Here is a 10,510-nt window from a genome sequence, read left to right as displayed (position 1 = left end):
CCACCTCCCCTGGGTCTCTGCAGCAGAACAGAGAGTGCCAAGGCCGTGCTCTCTCCAATAGGGCTGGTGCAGAATGCTAGAGCAAAGAGCAGGAGCAGTGAAGTCTGGGGGGTGGGAGGGGAGGAGACAGATGGCCATGGGCCCTCACATCTTTGAGCCAGAGAACTGTGTGCTAAGCAGGTTGGTAATGATGGAGTTGATTAAGAGGGTTGCCTTTGCCAATTTACCTTCCCCAGATTTCCTGCCATTCAAGGGGAATTTGGCTTTTGCAAACTACATTCTCAAGTTTTTATGGTTCAAAGAGGGGAAAATGGGCAAAGAAAGCCTGGTCCGGTAGCTCAGTTGGTTAAAGCGTTGGATCCCCAATCAGGGCACATACAAGAATCAACCAATGAATGCATGAATAAATGGAACAAATTGATCTCTCTCTCTCTTTCTCTCTCTCAAATCAACAAACAAACAAACAAACAAACAAACAAACAGACTAGGAAGAGAGACTGCACTGTGGTCTTGGAGCGTCCTCGTTACCATTTCAGAAGTGTCCAGCACAGTTTTCTCTTGTGGAATCTTCTGGGTGCCAGTTTATTAAGCTGTTGTTGCTCAATTTCCAATACACTTTTATACTCCATGCTGTGAGCTAGGCATGAAACTCTGCAAACCACATTTCTGCTTTGCCAGCTGGCTGGCTGTTAGGCTTTGCCCCAGGGATGCCAGAGGGCGGCTGCAGGCTGCAGGAGGGAGACGGGATCTGCTCTTTCCTGTTGTCCCTGATTTCTGCACCAGCATCACAGCAAAGTCTCTTGCCCTGGTGGCCTCCAGCGGTTCGAGGGGCAACAGCTGGTTTCCGTGTGCATTTCCCCATGTTCTCAGAATCAGTCTGTGTGCACTTAGAGATACCGACAACTGCCGGATGGTGGCTGTGCCTCAAAATTTGAGTCCCCGCCCCATGGGGCCTCTCATCCAAGATCTTGCTTTTGTTATTCCATCCCTGGGTGATTACCAGTTCCTGGAGTATTACTTGCATCACACCTCAGTATGTTCTTTTTGCTTTTTCAGGCCTCCAATACCAGGTTAGCCATTAAGTTCTCCCTGCTAAAATAACTCATATGGTTTCTGGTTCCTCGCTGGATCTTGACTGATACATAAATGGACAACAGGAGTGGACCCAGGAAACAGATTTTCAAAGGTGTGATATTTTGGTCCTATCCTTGAACCTGAGGGCAGGGCTGAGGTCCTTGCCAATGAGAAATGAGACTACATCTACCTACCTAGAAAGTCCAGAGAACACTACCTTCAGTGTGAAATGGAGATAAGAGGCGCATCACTACTCTTTAGAACTCCGGGATAGATATGAGAATGGAATTTGCTATCACTGAAATTTCAATAAGGCGGTGGCATCTGGGTGTAGCAGAAGTTTAGTGGCCACTAGAGATAAGAGAGGCACATTGATAGCAATGGGAATTGACAGTAATGGGAAGCAAGGTGGAGTGATAATCAGAGTATGTTGACTGCTGGTGTTCTTTGGTAGTGGCTAATTGATTGCAGTACCTGCATTAGTCTGGGTTCTCCAGAGAAATGAAATCCTGTGTTTGTGATAAAGCGCCTACTGAAACCTTCCCCCAGAGACTTGAGGCCATTTAGTAGAGTGATTAGAACCCCAAGGAAGAGGAATTACCCAGAGCTTTCCAGGGTTTAAGTACTGGCTCTGGATTTATATGACATATGGAGTCTTAGGCTAATTTCAAATCACTGAGGGTCCAAGAGGCCCATGGGCCAGCCATATAGTCATTTCCCATTTCATGAATGTAAAATGGATAGACATACAGACACACCTGGTTTTGTGCTTCAATGATGTTTCATTTTTTTACAAATTGAAGACCCTCTACCAGCAAAACGATTATGACTCACTTTGTTGTGACCCCCACTTCACTGCGGCGGTCTGAGCAATGCCTGTGCTTAGTTACTAGACGAATCCCAACCTTGGCTGCCTGACCCATGGAATAAGGAGCGTTATGCTTCAAAGGATCAAATGCAAGCTGCTGGAACTTCCCATCCCTGCCAGGATAGAAAACATAAAAGCAATACCTTATCCAGAGGGAACAGCAGAGGTAAATTCCACCTCAAGGAATTGAAAGGTGCAGGCGTGTGAAACCCTATTTTATTTTCCTGTCTGTCCCTGCAAGAGTCAGATGGCTACTGGGGAATGGCGGGATTACTTTACCAGGTAGTGGTTCCAACTACACCTCCTATTCCAGATAGATAACTGTATCAGAAGTAACTACACAGAGCACGAGAGCCGGTATGTGGGACTGTCCTAGCACGTGCATTTTCCGTACTCACTTGTAAGGACCATGGGAAACAGTTTGCTTTTGCCCAGCAGGGCCGACAGCAAGCCTTTACAACCTTGCCTCAGGACTCCACCCGTGTTTCTGCTCTCTGCCTTATGATAAGCTGCAGAGACCTTGACTTCTCTTTTGTTTTTTGACTCCTAATCTTTTACATCAGTTCCTGCTGCATTGCCATCTTCGCTTTTTGTTGTTGTTGTTAATCCTCACCCGAGGATATTTTTCCATTGAATTTTTGAAGGGAATGGGAGGGAGGGGGAGAGACACAGAGAGAAATATCCATGGGAGAGAGACACATCGACTGGTTGCCTCCTGCACGCGCCCGGACCAGGTTGGGGTTTGAGTTTGCAGCCGAGGGACGTGCTCTTGACCAGAATCAAGCCAGCACCCTTCAGCCCACAGGCCGACACTCTATCCAATGAGCTACATGGCTAGGGCTGCATTGCCTTCTACTCCAATGAGGGGAGGTTCCTTATGACCAGTTGTCTGAAGAGAAAGAACTGTGGCCTCATTTACAGGTTTGCTATACAATATACAGCTGAGATAGACGGCTGCAGGATTACAGTTCCTCTCAGTGGTGACTCTGAGGGACAGTGTTGAAGAACCAGCTTCCCGGTGGGCAGAATTTAAGTGGTACATTTGGATGTCCATTTTGCCTTCGTTACTAATGATTTGGCAAGGTGTCCAGCGTCTTAGAACGAAAAGGATGGAACGGTTGGTGATTAGGAGCTCTGGGAAGAGGCACATGGGTGGCTACTCAGAATGGGCACAGCACAGGCAGATGTGTGTCCTTTGTGAGTGCATACCAGAGTGTCTACTGCGGTGGGGCGCTCAGTAATCAAGAGGACAAAAGGACCTGTTTTGTGAATGCCAGTCAGCCTCTTTCCCAGCCACCCAGGACTTAATCAATGGCCTCATAAACAAAGGGTCCGTGGTGGCAGGGATAGAGGTTATGCATAGGATCCAACATCACCGAGGCTTACCTGGCAACTGCCGCCACTGAATACCTAACTGTCCATAGCAAAGATCTACACTGAGCCCTCACACTGTAACATTTCCTAGGGAGGTCAGTCAGTCACCTGGTGGAAGATTGATTATATCGAATCCCTTTCATCAGAGATTTATCCTCATTGGAATAGATATGTGTTATGGCTAATAATTTTTCTCCCTTGTCAGTATCACATCTGTGGAGATGAAGATGCCTTACTCACTCTCATGGTATTCTGCCTACATTCCAAGCAATAAACTCATTTTAGAGCAAAAAAAGTGGGCTCATGCCCATAGAATGAATAAGCTGGTTTAACCATTTACCACATCACACTGAAACAACAGGCCTGATAGAAATAGCCTACCAAAGCCCTAACCCCAATGCTAGTTGGGATACAATAGTCTAAACAGATAGGATCATATCTTGTAGAATGAGGTGTATATTTTGAATCAGAGATGAGCTTATGCTGCTGTCTCTTCTAGCCACAATGCATGTGTCTGGAAATCAAGAGGCAGAAGTGAGAGGGAGTCCTTTCACTATTACACCTAATAACTCACTTGTAGAATTTTTGTTTCCCATCTCCAACATTTTGAGCTCTGTTCATTTGGAGGTATTGATTCCTAAAGAAAAGAATACTTTCACAGAGGACACATCAGTAGTTCTATTGAACTAGTAGGTGAAACTGCCACCTGGCCATTAGGGGCTTCTCATGATAAAAACCCAACAGAAGGAAAGATATTACTAGTCTTTGTGGAAATAGGGTGATTGGTCTCAATACCAAGGAAAAATTGAATTGCTGCTATGCAACAGAGGCATGAAGAACTATGTTTGGGACCTAAGAGAGTTCGTGAGGTATCTCTAAGTATTTCAGTGTCCAATAATAAAAGTTAATGAAAAACTTCCACAACCAAAACAACAACAAAAAAGGGCACTCAAGATTCAGACCTTCAAGAGTGAAGATTGGTGTCACTCCACTAGGTAAAAGACCCTGATCAGCTGAGAACTGGCTAAAGACAAAGAAAGCATGGAATGGAGTAGTGGAGAAGGAAGTTCATAAATATCAACTACAGCTTTATGATCATTTATAGACTTAATACTGCAACAGCTATGAATAGTTGCTTCACTTGTATGTAAGTATACATATTATTTTTCTCTTCTCTCTCCTTTTCCTTATTATTTCATACAAGTTTTGTTAGAGATTAATTTTACAATTTAGTATTTAGGGAATAGACCATTCAGGTAGGATTTTGAATGGATTTGAGATGAAATTAACATAGCCCAGAGATGACTGTTGAGACTTGACGTCTCCTTATTTGGGGTAGTGAGAACATCATTGTTTGTATGTGGAGAGCTAGAGTTGTACGAATGTTTATATGGGTGCAGAAGAGTGCTGAAGGGCGTGGACTGTGTTAACAAATTATTTTCTCTCAGCTCTTTCTCTACTCAGGTTCATGCTGATGGGGTTAGACTTCTGCAAGCCACGTTTCTGCTTTGCTTGCTGGCTCCCTGTCAGGTTCGGCCTGCACTAGAGCTTGCTTTCCTTGCTGGAGGTAGGAGCTGCTCTCTCAGGCTGGGGTGCTTCTTCCGTCAGCAGCAGCAGCTCCTTCCTGTGGCAGAAAGGTGCTTGGTTTGCAGTTTGTCCATTACTTGAAGAACAAGCCACCGCTGTACCCCTCACAGAGACAGCAGCCAGTAAAGGCCCCAGTGCTGCTTCTGTGGGGCCCCTTCTCTAAGTTTTACATATTTCAGACGATCCGTTTTGTTTCCTGAGCCCTACAGGTGGCGGCTGCTTCCTGCAGATGCTACACTTATATCTTAGCGTTACCTTTTTACTCTTTCTGTAACCTAATAACATTGTATCTAGTTAATATTTCTTTCTACAGACCATCCCCACTCAATGATGATTCAATTTAATATTTCCAACTTTATGATGGTGTGCTTTCAGCTGTGTCTATTCATGGTGAGTACTCATACGACCATTTTGTTTTCACTTTAAATATAGTATTCAACAAATTACATGATTTTGCCTAACTGTGGGCTGAGCACATTCATGGTGGGCTGAGCTAAGCTCTAATATGTGCTGGGTTAGGTGTACTAAATGCATTTTCGACTTAAGAGATTTTCAACTTATAATGGACTTATTGAAATGTGACCCCATTGCAAATCTGTATTACTTTTTATTTATTTGGATAATGAGTGCGGTTCTGTCGCTTTATTGGACCTTGGCTAATACAACTTCTGGCCTGTTTGAAATTTTGGAGTAAACCAGGGCTGGATCCCAAGTTTGCAACTCTTCTCTGTCTATACGTTCACCATTGATAATGTAGTCTGTGGCTTTAAATCTTATTTCCAAGTTTAAAAATTCATATCGCTTGTCCTGGCTTCTCAGTAGAATTCCAGACATATATTTTACTGTCTACTTGACATACCCACCTGACAATTTAATAACTTGCGATTCCCCCTATATCTCCACACTACCTCCACACTCAAAACTTACGCCTTTCTAATTTTCCTCTCTTGCAGTTAATGACACAACCATCCATCCAGTTCCTCAAATAAAAAACATAGAAATCCGGCGCTGAGAACGCGAGTCCACGCGGGTCTGCTGGTGTGCGCGTCCCATCCTCCCCCACGCAGCTTTCAGTCATGGCCTCCGGCAACGCGCACATTGGCAAGCCCGACCCGACTTGGTGGACGGCGCCTTCCAGGAGGTGAAACTCTCCGACTACAGAGGGAAGTACGTGGTCCTCTTCTTCTACCCGCTGGACTTCACCTTCGTGTGCCCCACCGAGATCATCGCCTTCAGCGAGCACGCCGCGGACTTCCGCAAGCTGGGCTGCGAGGTGCTGGGGTCTCCGTGGACTCGCAGTTCACCTACCTGGCTTGGATTAACACCCCCCGGAAGGAGGGCGGCTTGGGCCCCCTGAACATCCCCCTGCTGGCTGATGTAACCAGAAGTTTGTCCCATGATTATGACGTGCTGAAGGAAGAGGATGGCATTGCCTACAGGGGCCTCTTTATCATCGATGGCAAGGGTGTCCTTCGCCAGGTCACTGTCAACGATTTGCCTGTGGGACGCTCTGTGGATGAGGCTCTGCGGCTGGTCCAGGCCTTCCAGTACACAGATGAGCACGGGTAAGTCTGTCCCGCCAACTGGAAGCCAGGTAGTGACACGATCAAGCCCAACGTGTATGATAGCAAGGAATACTTCTCCAAACACAGTTAGGCTGGCCGACAGATGCCAAGCTTCAGCTCTTGGCCCCCACCTGGGTGCCTGTGCTGGCCCAGGAAAGGCCATGCCTGCCCCTTCAAATTCCTCAGTCCTGACCCTGAAGGGCCAGGCCAAGGCCTTCTTATATTCCTAGCTGAGTGGTGAATGGTGACCCATTGCTGGAATTCCCCAACCGGGCACAGGCCTAGAGGTGACCAATAAAGTATTAGGGACAAAAAAACAAAACAAAACAAAAACACATATAAATCGATCTTGATTTATTTTCTTCTTATTATTATTCTCCATATTCAATCCATCAACAAATTCTAATAAGGGTGTCTCCAAAATGCACCTCAGCCTCTAAACTATCTATATCTTGCCATGTCCTCTACTATCACTCCAGTCCAAGCCACCCCAGTCCCTAACCTGGGCATGTGCAATAGTATCCCATCCCTTGTTTGACACCTGCGGATCCCCACACGCCATCCTCTGTACAGTAGCCAGAATGATCTTTTAGAAACATAAACCAGCATAAATTCTTCTCGAGCTTTCCCAGCACAACATGTCACAGAGTGAACATGACTTCTCGTTGTATGCAAGACCTCACCAAATCAGGCCCCAGTCACCTTTCCCAACCATCTCATGCCACCCTACTGCCTTTCTCCTCCTCCTCCTCCTCCTTCTTTTCCTTCTTCTTCAAATTTTTAATTGATTGATTGATTGATTTTAGAGATAGAGAGGAAAGGCACATCGATTATTTGCCTCCCACACATGTTCTGACTGGGCTGGGGATTGAACCTGCAGCCCAACCCCCTGACAGGGAATTGAACTCATGACCCTTCAGTGTGTGGATTGCCGTTCTAACCACTTAGAAACACCAGCCAGGGCAGTGCTTTTCTTCTTGAGGCTCATAATCTTGTTAAAGTCCTAGAGCTTCATAGCAAAGATTATGAGCCTAACTAGAGGAAGATGTGTGGATGAAATCCGAAGGCTCCACATCTCATGGGCTGGTAAATGTGTCTCAGCCACAGTGAACAGTATGCGCTACCCCTTCCCACACTGACCTACACTTGTCTTTAAAATAGATCCAGAGACAAATGGTAGGGGAGAGGGGGCGATTAGAGATCAACCAAAGGACTGTATGCATGCATATTACATAACCGATGGACACAGACACTGGGGCGGTAGGGGCTTGCCTGGGGTGGGAGTGGCAGGGGGAGGGGTCAATTAGGAAAAAAGGAGACATATGTAATACTTTAAACAATAAGAAATGAAATGAAATGAAATAAAATAAAATAAAATGACTACAGCTCCTGGAGATCAACCCTCTCCAGCCCACCCCCACAAATCCTAAAGCAACTCATTACAGACTCCAATATCCAACAAGTCTCTTTCTATCAATGTAACACAGAGGGGCAGCGAAGCTGTGGCCCGTGTCCCGTGTCCTGCCCTGGCTCTGCCACTCCAGCTTCTGTCAGAGTGGATGAGGTCAGCTCTGAGTTGGTGTACAGGTTGTTTTAGCTCTGGCTGCTGCAATTTGAAACCTTACCCAAGTTTCCAGCAAAAGATCAGGGCACAGAAGTGAGCCTATAGGTTTCTTTTTCTGTCAAGAATGATCCTCTTTGGTAATTGTGGTTGTTCAAATGAACTTAATGATAAGATAATAACTAGACACATCCGGTGCACTTTGTATTGGAGATACAAGCAAGAAGATCTATGTCCCTGGTCTGTCAATCAGTCAGGAAGCATTAGGGAATTTAAAAAATAGAGAAAAAGAAAAATCTCCAAGCTCTGCTTCAAAAACATGCACCAGAATTTTCTGGGCTGGAGAGATTTTTATGTGAAGCTAAGTTTTAAAAACATCGTGACTCTAATGCACACCTGGTAGACCAGTGCTCTACAGGCTTCCTGGGCCTGCGCTAACTGTCCCTGCCCACCAAGGCGCATGGGACTCCTAGTCCTGGATTTAGCAACTCTCATCACAGCTCTTCATCCGAAGGTTAGGGAAAAGAGGCCAAGACGTGTAAGCAGCTGCTCCCTCACACAGCTTCCTAGTGGCAGAGCCAGCATCCCAGCCAGGTCTGTGGACGAATGGTGTGGAGGAAGGTAGAACTTACCCTGGCACCACACAATTACGAGAGAGAGAGAGAGAGAGAGAGAGAGAGAGATATGGGGCCTCCAGCAATAAAGAAGGTCCTGAAGAGGGTTTTAAAGGAGGAAATGAATATGGACAGTCTGAAGATAGGACAAGCCTGGGGTGGGGGGAGGTCCCATTCCCACCCTTAGCCCACTCACCCCGCCTCTCCAGATATGATGGATTTTCCCAATGGAGGCAAACTACCTGGCAAGCTTGCTGGAAGAATGAGAGGATAACATCTGGTGAGGGATAAAAATAGAAAGTATTATTGGTCCTTTTGAGGGTGCTCACTTAAAAGAAAAGCATAAATCTTTTTTTTTTTTTTCGCCCAGAGCCCTGATCTGTACTTTGTGCCTTTGTCTGCGGGTGTGCAGCAGGTGAGGGTAGAAAAGGGGTGCTGAGGAAATGTCTCCGCAGTGGAAATCCCCTCTTGGTCATGCATCTGTTTGAGGGAGTTGGAGGTTGTATGCATAGTATCTATATGGGGGAAACCTCTCAGAGAATAACAGATACACAGACATGAATGAGTCAGAGAGACACCAGCAAGTCCTGCAGAGAGGGAGGGAATAAGAACAAGGAGAACAGGATAGAATAGGACCTATCACACTCCCAAGCCTATCTTATCACTTCCCTGAAGTTTTTGGGGACCCTTTGGCTTTCTGGACCTCCTGGGACATTACTTCCCTACATCCTGGGGCTTAGCTCCTTTTGGTGTCCAGAGCTTATGATGAGGGTGCTGGTTAAGAGTTTGGGAGACCTCTCTTAGTCCTCGACTGTCTACTCATTACCAGTGGGAACCACAAAGATCTTGCTGTATCTTGACTTTCCCCCAGCTGGAACCTGGCATTCTCGCTCACCTTTGACTTCCCGCGGGTCTCCCTGTGAGCAGCTGCCAGATGAAATTTCCTTTTAATGTGCCTCCCCTCTTAGTCAGCACAAAGCCTCTCTTCTGTTCAACTGATATCCGTTCCACTCCCTACAGTCAACATTTCTTTAGCCTTAATCCCTTAAAACCTCCTTAAACAACTCAAAAGCAATAAAGAGATAGTTCTTGGTTACATTTCTCCCCTTTGCTTTGTTCTTTCTAAACCTGCTCTCAGATTGCAGGCCAGAAGGTCTTTGTGTGAATGTTGACTCATCTCCTTCATTTGAATGAGGTCACTGGCAGGCGTTAATTGGGCGCTGGCTGCCCCCTGGGCTGGGAGCTGGGGAGCAGAGCTATCTGGCTATGGGGTTGAGCTTTCAGGAGAAGAGGAGGACTTTCTGGGCCGGGGACTTTACCACATCATTTACTTCCAGGGTCCTACAGGTGTGATTATTATTATTTTAAATTATATTTTTTATTGATGTCAGAGAAGAAGGGAGAGGGAGAAAGAGATAGAAACATCAATGATGAGAGAGAATCACTGATCAGCTGCCTCCTGCATCCCTCCTACTGAGGATTGAGCTGCAACCTAGGCATGTGCCCTGACCGGGAATTGAACCATGACCTGATTCATAGGTTGACACTGAATCACTGAGCCACACTGGCTGGGCTACGGGGATGATTATTGATGCTGCAGGACACACACATATATATACACATAACAGGCAGATATATATGTCTTATATGTATGTGTACACAGACACACTCATATAGATACACTTATATTTATATTAGAGGCCCAGTACATGAAAATTCATGCACTGGAGGGGGAGTCCCTCAGCCTGGCCTGCCACCTCTCACGGTCTGGGAGCCCTCAGGGGTGGGAGGTGATCCAGTGATCAGGGGAAGGCGACGCCCCATCACACCTGTGCTGCCACTGCCGGCAGCGCAAGCTTCGGCTGGC

General features: G+C 46.2%; 1 pseudogene; it reads left to right on the top strand.

The window, feature by feature from the left end:
* Positions 1-5,906: 5,906 nt before the first annotated feature.
* LOC102769042 lies at positions 5,907-6,779 on the top strand (annotated as a pseudogene).
* Positions 6,780-10,510: the final 3,731 nt, after the last annotated feature.

The sequence above is a fragment of the Myotis davidii genome, unplaced genomic scaffold, assembly GCF_000327345.1.
Source record: "Myotis davidii unplaced genomic scaffold, ASM32734v1 scaffold1464, whole genome shotgun sequence".
NCBI lineage: Eukaryota > Metazoa > Chordata > Mammalia > Chiroptera > Vespertilionidae > Myotis > Myotis davidii.
The sequence above is the reverse complement of the archived record's forward strand: the minus strand, read 5'-3'. Positions and strand labels throughout refer to the sequence as shown.